The sequence below is a fragment of the Paralichthys olivaceus genome, chromosome 7 (genome assembly GCF_024713975.1).
Source record: "Paralichthys olivaceus isolate ysfri-2021 chromosome 7, ASM2471397v2, whole genome shotgun sequence".
NCBI lineage: Eukaryota > Metazoa > Chordata > Actinopteri > Pleuronectiformes > Paralichthyidae > Paralichthys > Paralichthys olivaceus.
The window spans coordinates 24088223-24099523 of NC_091099.1; the positions used below are offsets into that span (position 1 = coordinate 24088223).

Here is an 11301-nt window from a genome sequence, read left to right on the forward strand (position 1 = left end):
TGTTGCTGTGATAACCACAGGGGCTAAGCAAGGCAGAAGTAATTACACACAGTGGTTTGCAGAACTTCAACTGTTCCCATCAACATTTTCCAACATTATTCATAATGCTTCAACATGAATTATTATTAGTTATTCTCAGGCAGTATAACTTCTGAATTTGTGATGATAAAAGATAAAGAGCATATGGCAAATTTACAAATAGCTTAGCAAATCACCTGAAAATTCAAGTACAGCTGAACCATCATTACACTCGGATCCCAAACACAACAAATTAGCCACCAGAAGCAATAGCCAATATTTTGGAGCTTCTGCTGGAGACAACATAACACTTCCGTTTACTGTACAATGTTAACAGTCTGACTAGTGACTTTCTTTTACCACACATGTTGAATGTTTCTCAAACCAAGAACAGCAAGACTTTCTGTAACTGTTTTAGCTCCAGACCACATTTTGTCTAAACTCTATTAACAGCTATCTGTAAATGAAAGCGGATAAATTAAAAAGTCGATAGCCAATGCAGTCTAGTTAATGGACACACGAAATGTTTACCTGTGTGCAACCAAAGCTTGCTCAAACATGGTTGGTCAAACAAGAAACCAGAAGGCTTCTGGCCTCCGACTCTTATCCGTCACCTACAGATTCTGCACAATCATAAGCAGAATCTGTTTACAGAGATTAGACGATCACTGATGATCATAACAAACTGTAACATTTAAGTCAAATTTATGTCCTCGTCCTGGCTGAAGCTTTAATTATTCACCAGAAATTCTCACTGAAGATCCAAAGTCCAATAAATGGTATTCAGAACAGCTCTACTTGAGTCATAAACCGTAGGTCAGAACAAGAACCTGTATAGCTCCAAATTTCAAATGGAAGTTTTCACCTGATTAAATTAATTTAGTGACTGAATATACTAATTGGACATCTGTCAGTACAGATTGTGTTTCAGAGGTATGGACAGAAGACTTTCAACATCCTGCATCACTGTCACCATACCTCTCCTAGATTTTCTACAAACTGCCGCTATTCAGTTGAAGTGTGTTTGATTCATGCAACGTCCATGGTTTCACATCCTGGCACCGTGCTCTGCATACATGCTACAGCAGTGGTCGCCAACCAGTGGTTGATCTCGACAGTCTTCACTTGTCGATCCCTGTAACGCTCTGGACTCACTGACTTAGCTTGCTCCGCAGATCAGCTGTGTGTCGGTTGTCTGTTGTACACACAGGCAGTGTGCCTGCTACTGGTGGTGGTGCTGCTGGTTTATATCCTGTATTTCCTTCAATACAAGTTGGATTATGTACTAAACTAAATGTCACGACTCTACAGTATGACGTGCCCCAACGCGTCGTAAGGAAGGTGACTGTGCACAGTCAAAGCATGGACTCACCTGATTAGATTGTGATGGAGCGTTTCTATTTTAACTTGCACTTTTTCCCTCCTTACAGTAGTCTTATTTCAACCTGCGCACCTAACGGTAGTGAATCCTGGCAGCACAAGGTAGAGTTTACATCACTGAACAAGAGAAAAGACAAAACAAAGCTGTTTAGTTGTTGATATTTGTTGAGACTGTTTATATGTTTAATGTAGTTCTATATTAAGAGAAAGAAGAAAAGGGGAAACTCAAACTACATCTTCTCAAATTCAGCACTTTATTTTAAGGTGCCAAAAGCTCTTTATTTTGTTTTTTAAATGCAAACCTTATTTTACTTTATTTTTATTATTATTTTATTACTAGAGTACCCTACAGTTCAGTGAGACAATTAACAATACACATTGTTGAAATACTACTTAATTGTTCTTATGCTGAGATATGTGACTGTAAAAGGCAGATTAGCAGTTCAGACTAGGCTATTTTATAAAATAACCATTAGATTAATCGATCAAAAAAATAATCGATAGCTGCAGCTCTATTGTACATTGAGCCTTTAACAGAATTAATTAAATATTGATTAATATGATATAAGTGGGTTTTTGGGAGGATCTCAGCGTTTACGTTTGGATCTTGGCCTTGAAAAGGTCAGTGGCCACTGTGCTACAGAATTGCAAACACATAGCCATAACAGTGGTGAAGTCCACATGAATGGGAGTGCTAATTGAATCGGACAAATGGAAACATTTTGTTGTTCAATGAATGCTTTACTGAAAACAGTGCTCCTCACTGCGTCAGTAGAACTGCATTCATTAGCCATTTTTTCCTGAACAATGTACACCTCACCCCGCCCCCGCTTTCATTGCAAAGTACCACCCCAAATAGGCATCTCCTCCTGGTTGCTAGGTAACTGAAAATAAGCGTAAGAGGAGCGTGGATATCCTTCGGCAAGAGGAAAAATGAGGAAAAGGATAAAAGAGGAGGGGGGGGGCAGGAGAAGACTATTAGAGGGCCAAGACAACATACTCAAATATAAAGAAGACTTGATGTTGTGTTGATAACAGGGTCTGAAAGTCATAAAAGCGGAACATCAAGGAAAAAAAACAAAGCGTTCAATATTTAAAATTTGCCATCTGCCTTAAGCTACAACTCCTTCTATCCTTGATTGATTAAATCATGTTAATGCAATAGAAAAGATAATAAATGTAGGTGCATACATATATATATATATATATACACACACACCAACATGTTCTTTCAAATTCAAGCAGAGAAGCATTATCCGTCTCGGCGTGTGTCTATCATCTTTTAAAATTCTCCATCCTCTTTCAGTGTTTTAGTACCAGTACCTCAGAATCATGCTATTTTGACACCAATATGTTTACTAGAGCTGGTAAATCAGCCAGCCAGGGTGGTGGTCAAAGAAAAACAATTTCCCCGCTAGCCCAATTGGACACTAGATCAGTTAAAGACATTTATTGGCATCTCTTAGTATGAAATTATTATTATTATTACTAATCAGGAAATTAAAATTAAAAGCTTCAGAAAATATACTAACCAAAATAACAGAAATTGTATTGGAGAAAAATGAATAAGGCATCATTTTTTGGTTTGGTCCATGTCCCATCTGCTGACTGAGAAGTTAGAATTCATGTAGCTTGCCACCAGGGTGTGGGTCAGTGAGAAGCTGAAACTAAGAAGTCACACAAACAGTGACACAATGAGTTTTCTTGCTGAAAACAAATCTCACAGTGGAAGAGTATCACACATCAACAATGAGTGTATAATCATGTCAGTATTTTAGATTTTTATAATAAAGCCAGTGTTGGTAAGCCGAGAGTGCAGGAGCAAGACCTCGCTACACTTTAAAAATATGCAACTGACCCCCAGAAACCCCCAATACACATTAACATGCACTTGTCTCACTTTGTTTTGCAGTGGAAGTAATTGTTTATAGAAGAATTGGGAATTTTGGCTGCACTCTGCCATTTTCCACATGGTCAGGGTGACGCAGGCAGACAGGGTTGGTTAGTGACAGTCAGTCCGAATTACATGATCAGTCTATTTATTAAAGTTGCCAGGGCCACCGATACCAGCTTCTATTTCTTTTTTTCCAGACAACAATTTATTGATGGCGGAACGTGAGGAGTATTTTTAACAGTTAAGATAAGTGTTTCAGAAACAACTTGCCAACCCTACCTTTAACGTCAATACCAGACAGTAGACTTCATACAGTCTCAGATGTTACTGAAGCCGTTAAGATCAATGCAGCTGGCTAAATGGCTAGCTAGCCACAAGTATCTCAGTGAAGTGTCATGAAATGGCTTACATTTGAATGCTATAAGAGTGGACACCCTCAGAAACAGCCTCGTTATTGGCGATATATTGGGATGCCACATCCACTCCACTCTCAAAATGAGAGAGTGACAAACTTGTCATAATCTTTAGATAGACTTTTAACCAGTCATTTGCCTACAGGGACCAGTGATTGGTCAATCAACCTTCCCTGTACAGACTTTAACTGGCCATAGGGCATTGTGCAATCAATGTCAAACTCTGTAAAGGGCATATTTGCTAGTGGTCAGATTTGGTATATAACTCCTGGTCATTTCCTGAGCTGAAAAGGGCCATATTGTGAAATATGGATTAGGCTGGCTGCATCCACAGTGCAGACAACAGCAGGGATTGGCATTGGATTTAATAACAGACAATCATACCCTCTCTTTTTTCCTCTCACAGGAGCCAGACTACCACAAAAGAAAGGTTGTTGAGGCTTTGATTACCTCCACTGGTTCAAAATTCAAACGCAGCATCATCACCACTGAATTAACTGGGTCAGGAACACTGTCACTATCACTGCTGACACCAACTGGTCAAAACTGGGAACTAAGCTTCTTCTGCCTCCCAGAGCTTCTATTACTAGATGACTAATGTGTGGACAACCAATGAAAATCCCAAGGTCTAGTGGTGTAAGAGGAAGACAACTGGATTAAACATTTTCTATCACAACTGAAGCTGCACACTAAATCTCTTTTAGAAGAATGTGCGTTTAACAAATTTGCATTAGAGACAGGGCCACAGCTTTCCAAACACTATTAATAAATAACTTCAAAGACAGAAACCCAGTGAAGTGAATGCACAAAGGAAGAGGCTTGATAACATGCAGAGGGAGTGGGCTGTCACTTCTTCTGGAGCAGTCCCTTTTGAGTAGCAGGACTAATCTGAATAAGGCCAAACGAGCTAAGCTCAGTCAGGGTGGATAATACAGGGAGGATGCATTCAGATTTTAAAGATCCCATCCGTTTGCGAACTACATCTCCTCTTTTTCCAGCAGTGTTGTGGTTTATTCTTACATTATTCAGGTGGTAGAAACAAAATTGTGTTGTTAGTAAAGAGAAATACTACAAAAAGACTGCATCCCTTCTCAAATAGGGGTGCAGTTGCAGCTATAGTAAAAGGTGTGGTTCTCATTTTTTTTCAACACATGCTCAAAGACCACCTTCTAGTATAAAAGGACCAATGTCCAGGTGTCGTTTTAATTGAGTTTGACAATATTCCAATATTTGTTGAAGTTGTCAGGTGATGCACAGAGACTCCACTCTGGGATACATTTTTAAAACACTTGATTTAAAAACATCTGTCATGTTCTTCTGTTCTGGCGCTACACAGTATTTTGTAAAATTACAAGCTGGATCTTTCTTTTGTCCTGCCCTTCTTCATCTGTGTATTTCTCTCTGAACCATTATGAGCAGCTACGAACTGATGTAGTGAATAGACTTGTTCATGAGTAAACATTTAACTGTTACCTGACAACATTAGTACATTCTTCCTGAGGCTGGCCACTCTAGTGAGGCACTGTCTCTGCATTCCTTGGACATCAGTACAATCTGAGTGGGTATATATGGGTCACACAGTCACCAGACTGCCTGTTAGGCTATTTTAAAAAACAAAACAAAAAACTGTAGATAAGATGAGGACTGAGGTAAGACTGGCCTGTTTGGTTTATTTTAAGGTCTGAAAATCACAACTGTAATTTTCCATTTTGTTTACCTGTTGGCTATTCTTGGAGGTTTTTGTAACACTAAAAGGAGTTGTCAATACAGGTCCTAGTTTGAGGGCTGAAGCACTGTAGTTCCAAGAGCAGTAAAAAGGTAAAACCAGCAGCTACAAAACAGAGATTAAAACTTCAAGCAATCCCCAATTAATAATGCAGACCATAGCTGCCTCATGCTTCTGACAGACTGTACGCAATAACACAGATTATTGTTAACTTTATCATACAGTTTGCATAGATTCAAATATGTGCAGGCAGTCAAATCTGGAGTATCTCAAACACATGTAAATACAGGCGAATGGGCATGTCATTCATCAAACAGTCTCTGTATGCAAAACAGGAAGGCTGGATGAGGAACAGAGGGCGGAGAACCCGTCTGTGGCCGTTAACCTTTTCTGATGAACTCATCTCTTTGGCATATAATCCACCATTAAACAGAATTTATGACCCATTTAGTTCATGAGGTCAGCATGTGAGGTCAGTGTTCTGTTATTATGAACTACACAGGTTAAGATTCCTCATTATGTACAGAATATCTGAGCATTGGCTCTTTTGACAAATGTTCCAGAGAAAAATATAAATGGTACAAAATTACCACAACAACGAATATTCCTATAAATGCAGAGTATAAAATGAACTCTGGTGACCATTTAGGTAGTAAGCTTCTGGAAGTCTGACCTCCTCAGAAACATTTAAAACACTGGGAATGTTTTATCATACCACGATAAATGGAGTGAGAAAGAGGTTAGTTTCTTGCACTGCTGCTAAGACCACTGCACAGAAACATTTGAAAAGATTTGTTGACTGCATCGAGGCTACAGTTGATGAGCCGGTGTATTTGACAGGACATTTGAACACATTAGGATGATACTAATGGTACAAAACATTCTAAATCTTCCTCTTACTAAGCTCTAGGCTGAACCACCCATATCTCAGCTTCTCCTCATCTACTTCTCATTGCTCATGAATGCTATAAATTTTATGAGCGGAATCCATAATGGCAGTTATCTGGTTCACCTCATTACTGTACTTCAGTAACAGCGTCTTTGACATTTTGAAGAGCCAGGGTGCCTACGCAGCAGAAGTGACCTTTACCTCGCTTGGCTAGAGCCCTGGCCATCATGGTGGGTCAGATATTACATGGCAAGCTTTGGAGTGTTGCCTTGAATTACCACTTTGGGTACTTCATGGTGCAGAAGTCATGGTGATTCAGGCTTTCTGATGTGGATGATCTAAGTGGGTACAGCTCAGTGAATGGACGAAAAAAACAGAACTTTTTTTTCCAGGCAGAGCAGCACAGGGCAGTCTGGGCCATCAAAAGGTAGGGCAAACATTTCTGGAGGAGATCGTGTTACCAAAGCGGTGCACAGGTTCTAAATAGGGGTTCCTGGCTCGTCTGATATGGCCTTGTGGTAAATGTGTACTGAGTCTGAGTGCGTCACATCAGTCAGCTAACTCAGAGCATTTCTACATACTCATACATTTTTAAAAACCCAAACTTTTTAAGGCTTGTTTTTGGACTGAACTGTAACACTGAGGCTATTAGGCCCTATTGTACTGTCATATGTAAAATCAATCGTCCTGAACTTTTCTGGACTTATTTATATATATTTTTCAGAGACCATTCTTTGCTTGTAGAGCTGTGGGATTACCTTGTTCTTTGTAAAATCCTAGGTTGACAGTGTTTTGCATAGAAAAAGTCTGCTGGAAAAAAAAAAAAAGTCAATCTTCAAAGAGATTTCATTTATATGTCTGATGCATAAATTCATTCTCTGGGGGAAATGAAGCCTGGGAATGATGCCCTACAGAGTATGTCTGAACCCAGATACAAGTTATCAAATTGTTATTATGCCAACGTTCCCCACAGAACATTAAGACACATCATATGCCCTTTCTTAAATTGCAGCACTGCTCAAATGGTCACTGGGGGCTACGAGCAGTTGATCTGTTAATACAAAGTAGTTGCTCTTTAGAGTCTGACGTTTTGAGCCTTGTGGCTACACAACCAGATTATAATTCCTATTACAGAGTACAGGACCAATTATTTCTGGCAACTGAGCCACAATCTTATTATAGCTTATTGCTGAGTCTAGCAATCTACACAGTTAGGAATGGGGTCTACCTTCTTTTGAGCTCAGCTTAGTTCAACTTCTAACTTGCGAATTGAATGTGATCTTCAAGTGACTGAAAGGAGATTTAAATTCTGGTATATATATATTATATATATATATATATATTCCTCCATTTGAGCAGTGCTGCAAGTCCACTGAAAATTTAAAAAACTCCTCAGAATGAAAGATGTTTTTGGAAAAGTTGCCCTAATCAGAGTGGTCTTTAAAGTTGTTTTTTTTTTTTTAGCTCATTGCCTTTAGTGCAGTCTATCGTTTGGTAAAGGGTCTTAAAGCTCATAAAAATATGCAAAATGTGTTATTGGCTCAAGATGCCCCACTGCTGACTTAATGATAGGAAAACAGAAGCAACATCAGAAACCCCTGTTATGTAATGGAAAGATGACCAAAAATGTTTGATGAATAAAATGAAGTTGCGCAATAAGTTAGATTTTAATCAAAAATCTATCGCTAACATGTGAGATTGGACGAGAGCGGCAGGGTAGTGTGGTGAGTGGCACTGTCAACTCACAGCAAGAGGATTCCCAGTTTGAATCCCGACTCAGCTGGGATATTTCTGTATTCTCCCTGTGTATGCGTGGATTTCCTCCAGGTACTCCAGCTTTCTCCTAAATTGTCTGTAGGTGTGAATGGTTATTTGTCTCTGTATGTTGGCGACATACTGGTAGCCTGTCTTTGGTATCACCCCTCAGCCCAACTGTACTAATATATCTTGTAAACTGCATTCTAAAACCTGGACATACATTTATTATTTTTGAGTAATACTAGTGATACACAATATAAAGGTGCAGTGCCATTTATCATTTCCAAGGAAAATTCTTCACACACTGTCTCCAACAGAGAGAGATAGATCTTTAAAAATGTTGCCATAGGTTCAACGTTGGATTTCCGTATCAATCCCTTAACGCAAGTCTTGTTTTATTCCCCATGGGGATCTGTCTCTCTCCTAGTATTATTATAGCTACTGCTTTTGCCACCTATGGGGGACACAACATCACCAAGCAAGTTCTCTGGAGGATGCCAAAAGTCATTCTGGGAAATGCAACAAACCGCTAACTGAATTCAAACGAGAGGAGCTGAGAGAAAGTGGCTGTTGTAACAACCTCCTGGTAGTTTTGATGTGTAAATGGGGGGAAAGGGGAACTGGGAAAATACATCAGTTCTATATACTGACGTTAATGAGGAAGAGGAAGTGAAAGTACGTTATCAATGTAACACATTACTCTCAGTTTAGGCTCAATAACAATAGGTGTGTGGTTTTTCTGTACAATCCAACATCACGGTATAAAGTTCCCTGCAAAAATAACACTGGCAGCAGAGAGCAATGGCCTGGGTGTCATTTTTTAAATGTGATCATGCTGAAACTATTAACAGCCTTGGTGAAATACAGAATGCATATAAGTCCATATCAACTTCCTACTCACACTTCACACAGTTCAGTGGTGCAAAATTTGACTGCAGCAACAATACAAATGTTAATTTGACTATAAACATGTGCCAAAATTGTACATAGTGTAAAAGACATAAATAAAAATCTCCTACATTTATGTATTTGAAAGGTTTCTTTTAGACCTCTAGTCAATATTATTACAATAGATGAAGTGTGTGTTATTGCCACATATATCTGTTATCTTTGTAATTTTGGTGCTAAGCAGGAAGTAATCTCGAATGCTGCCTGGTTGTGTGTGCAGTGGAATTAAGACTGTGTTACAGGATGCCACAAGCACAGTGAAAGGGCTTGAATTTAAAAGGTAGTAAAGGTGATTACATTGTCATCCATAACCCTGCCGGTGTTACATAAAACCTCAGAGGGGTGATAGCTGTCCAAGGGGTTGTATAGTTCAGAAGTGCTGTGTTTTTCCTGTTTGTAAAACTGTCTATTACCAGAACTGATATACAGTAGGCAGAACATGGAGAGGGGGTGCGATCGTAGCTGAATAACATTTACTCAGGGTATAGAGATTCTCGGACATGATCCAAATCATCTTGTGTGTTTTGCAGACTCCTGCAGGATGTCAGGTGTCTTCCAGACTCCACTCACCGGGCAGCAGCTGACTACACACTGAACACTTTTCTGAGCAAGAAGTGACGGGATGAGAGTCATCAGCGGCAACAGGGATGCCACACCACACAGCCCTCAGACGCCCGAGCTCCTGCTGAGGGCTCCTCAGTCCCTGCACATGCACATGCGTGCACAGTACCATTGAGACTCCTCAGTCGGCCTCTGCGCGCCCACAGGCTCTCTCCTGACGTCTCTGGTTGCAGCCAGCTGGCTTTGCTGAAAGAGCACATTCTTCCATCTGCAGCTCAGCACACGGTCACAGGAGAGCAGGGACACACACACACACACACAGACACACTCACACACTGCCAACGGGACCGCTCAGAGCCCAGCAGAGCAATCACTGCAGGTCCACACTGCAAAAACAAGCAGTGCCCAACCTCACACCAAACTCAGGGAGTGTGCTATGTGTGCTATGTGTGCGCTCACGGTGCAGCCATAACAGAAGGGTTCCCCGAGTGAGGGGAGATGGATGATAACAACACCGGCACTCCACTGACACGGTGAAGCCGCGCAGCAGCAGACGAGGGAGCACTGAGAACTATGCGGCGCTCCGGTGACCCGTGGCGGTGCTGGGAGAGGAGAAGTTAAGTCACACGTTCGCTGGGAATGTCCCACTGATGCTGCGGTGTGCGCGCAACAGCGTCACACGCGTCTCCCAGCGTATCCATTTAAACTTGGCTAAGAGTTAGCCACTCGTCCCGCTAGCTGCGTGCTAACGCGAGCTAGCGTTTGGTGAGCGTTCAAAGTTTTCAAGGAGAGAAACAAAGTGGAGGCGCCGGCGGCGTGGGTTAACGCCGTGGAGGCGACGCGGGTGTGTGGGCGCTCACCTCAGGTAGTGTGCGTGCGGAGGCAGGTTGAAGGCTGGCTCCTAGCTAGCATTTCTCCCAGCGGCAGCTCGACATGTGTCCAGCATCCAGCAGCAGGACTGAGTGTGGACGTGTCTGTCTGCTAACGTTAGCCACCGGCTCGCTAACCTGGACACTTAGCTCCGCCCGCCTCACGAGGGCGCTGTCACTGATTTACCTGCGCCTCAAGGTGGCTTCTATTATAAGATTTCTTATAATACATTTGTTTGTGTGTGTTTGGTTTTCTTACTCGTTTCTTATCTATGTCCAGTCAACAGATATATTATATTTGATTTATATAGCCTCTGTCTATATGTATGTGCCACTGTTTACTGTAATAAAAGTATTTGAATACAATTTTGAGTTTTAAGACATTATTTTTAAAGTATAAAAACATGCATACACTGTCCAACCCTTGTCTAGATGCATATCTACAGTGTGAACTATTTAATTACTTAATTTATTTAATATGATCTTTGATATTTTTAAATAAATCAACTCAACTTAACTGCACAGTCCTCTCATTGTGTTATTGTATTAGTTGTATTGTTGTATCTTGTTTTTGGTATTCTATTAAGTGCCATCAGGATGAACAAAGTTGTATTGTATATTAAGAAATAATACCAGTCAAACTATAACACCTCTGCACTTGTTACCAATTATATTGTGTGGAAATGTCACAAAGATGCATTGTACATAATGTACACATGTACATTAAACTATAAAAATTATGAAAGGTCATTAACTTCTATTCTTTTTTCATGCCCTGACACGCCATGCCAAACCTATCAAGATTTTTTGCCATCATGAAGACAGATATAAAACACTGGTATTAT

The 11301-nt window shown here is 40.5% G+C and overlaps 1 protein-coding gene across 5 annotated transcripts in view; it reads right to left on the reverse strand.

Moving 5' to 3' along the window:
• LOC109624575 (suppressor of tumorigenicity 7 protein homolog) overlaps window positions 1-10741 on the reverse strand; it is a 53995-nt gene extending 43254 nt beyond the window's left edge. For all 5 annotated transcript variants that reach the window (XM_069528984.1, XM_020079358.2, XM_020079357.2 and 2 more), the window contains exon 1: window positions 10448-10741. The gene's annotated coding sequence lies outside the window, so the exon portion shown is untranslated. The remainder of the gene's footprint in view (window positions 1-10447) is intronic.
• Window positions 10742-11301: the final 560 nt, after the last annotated feature.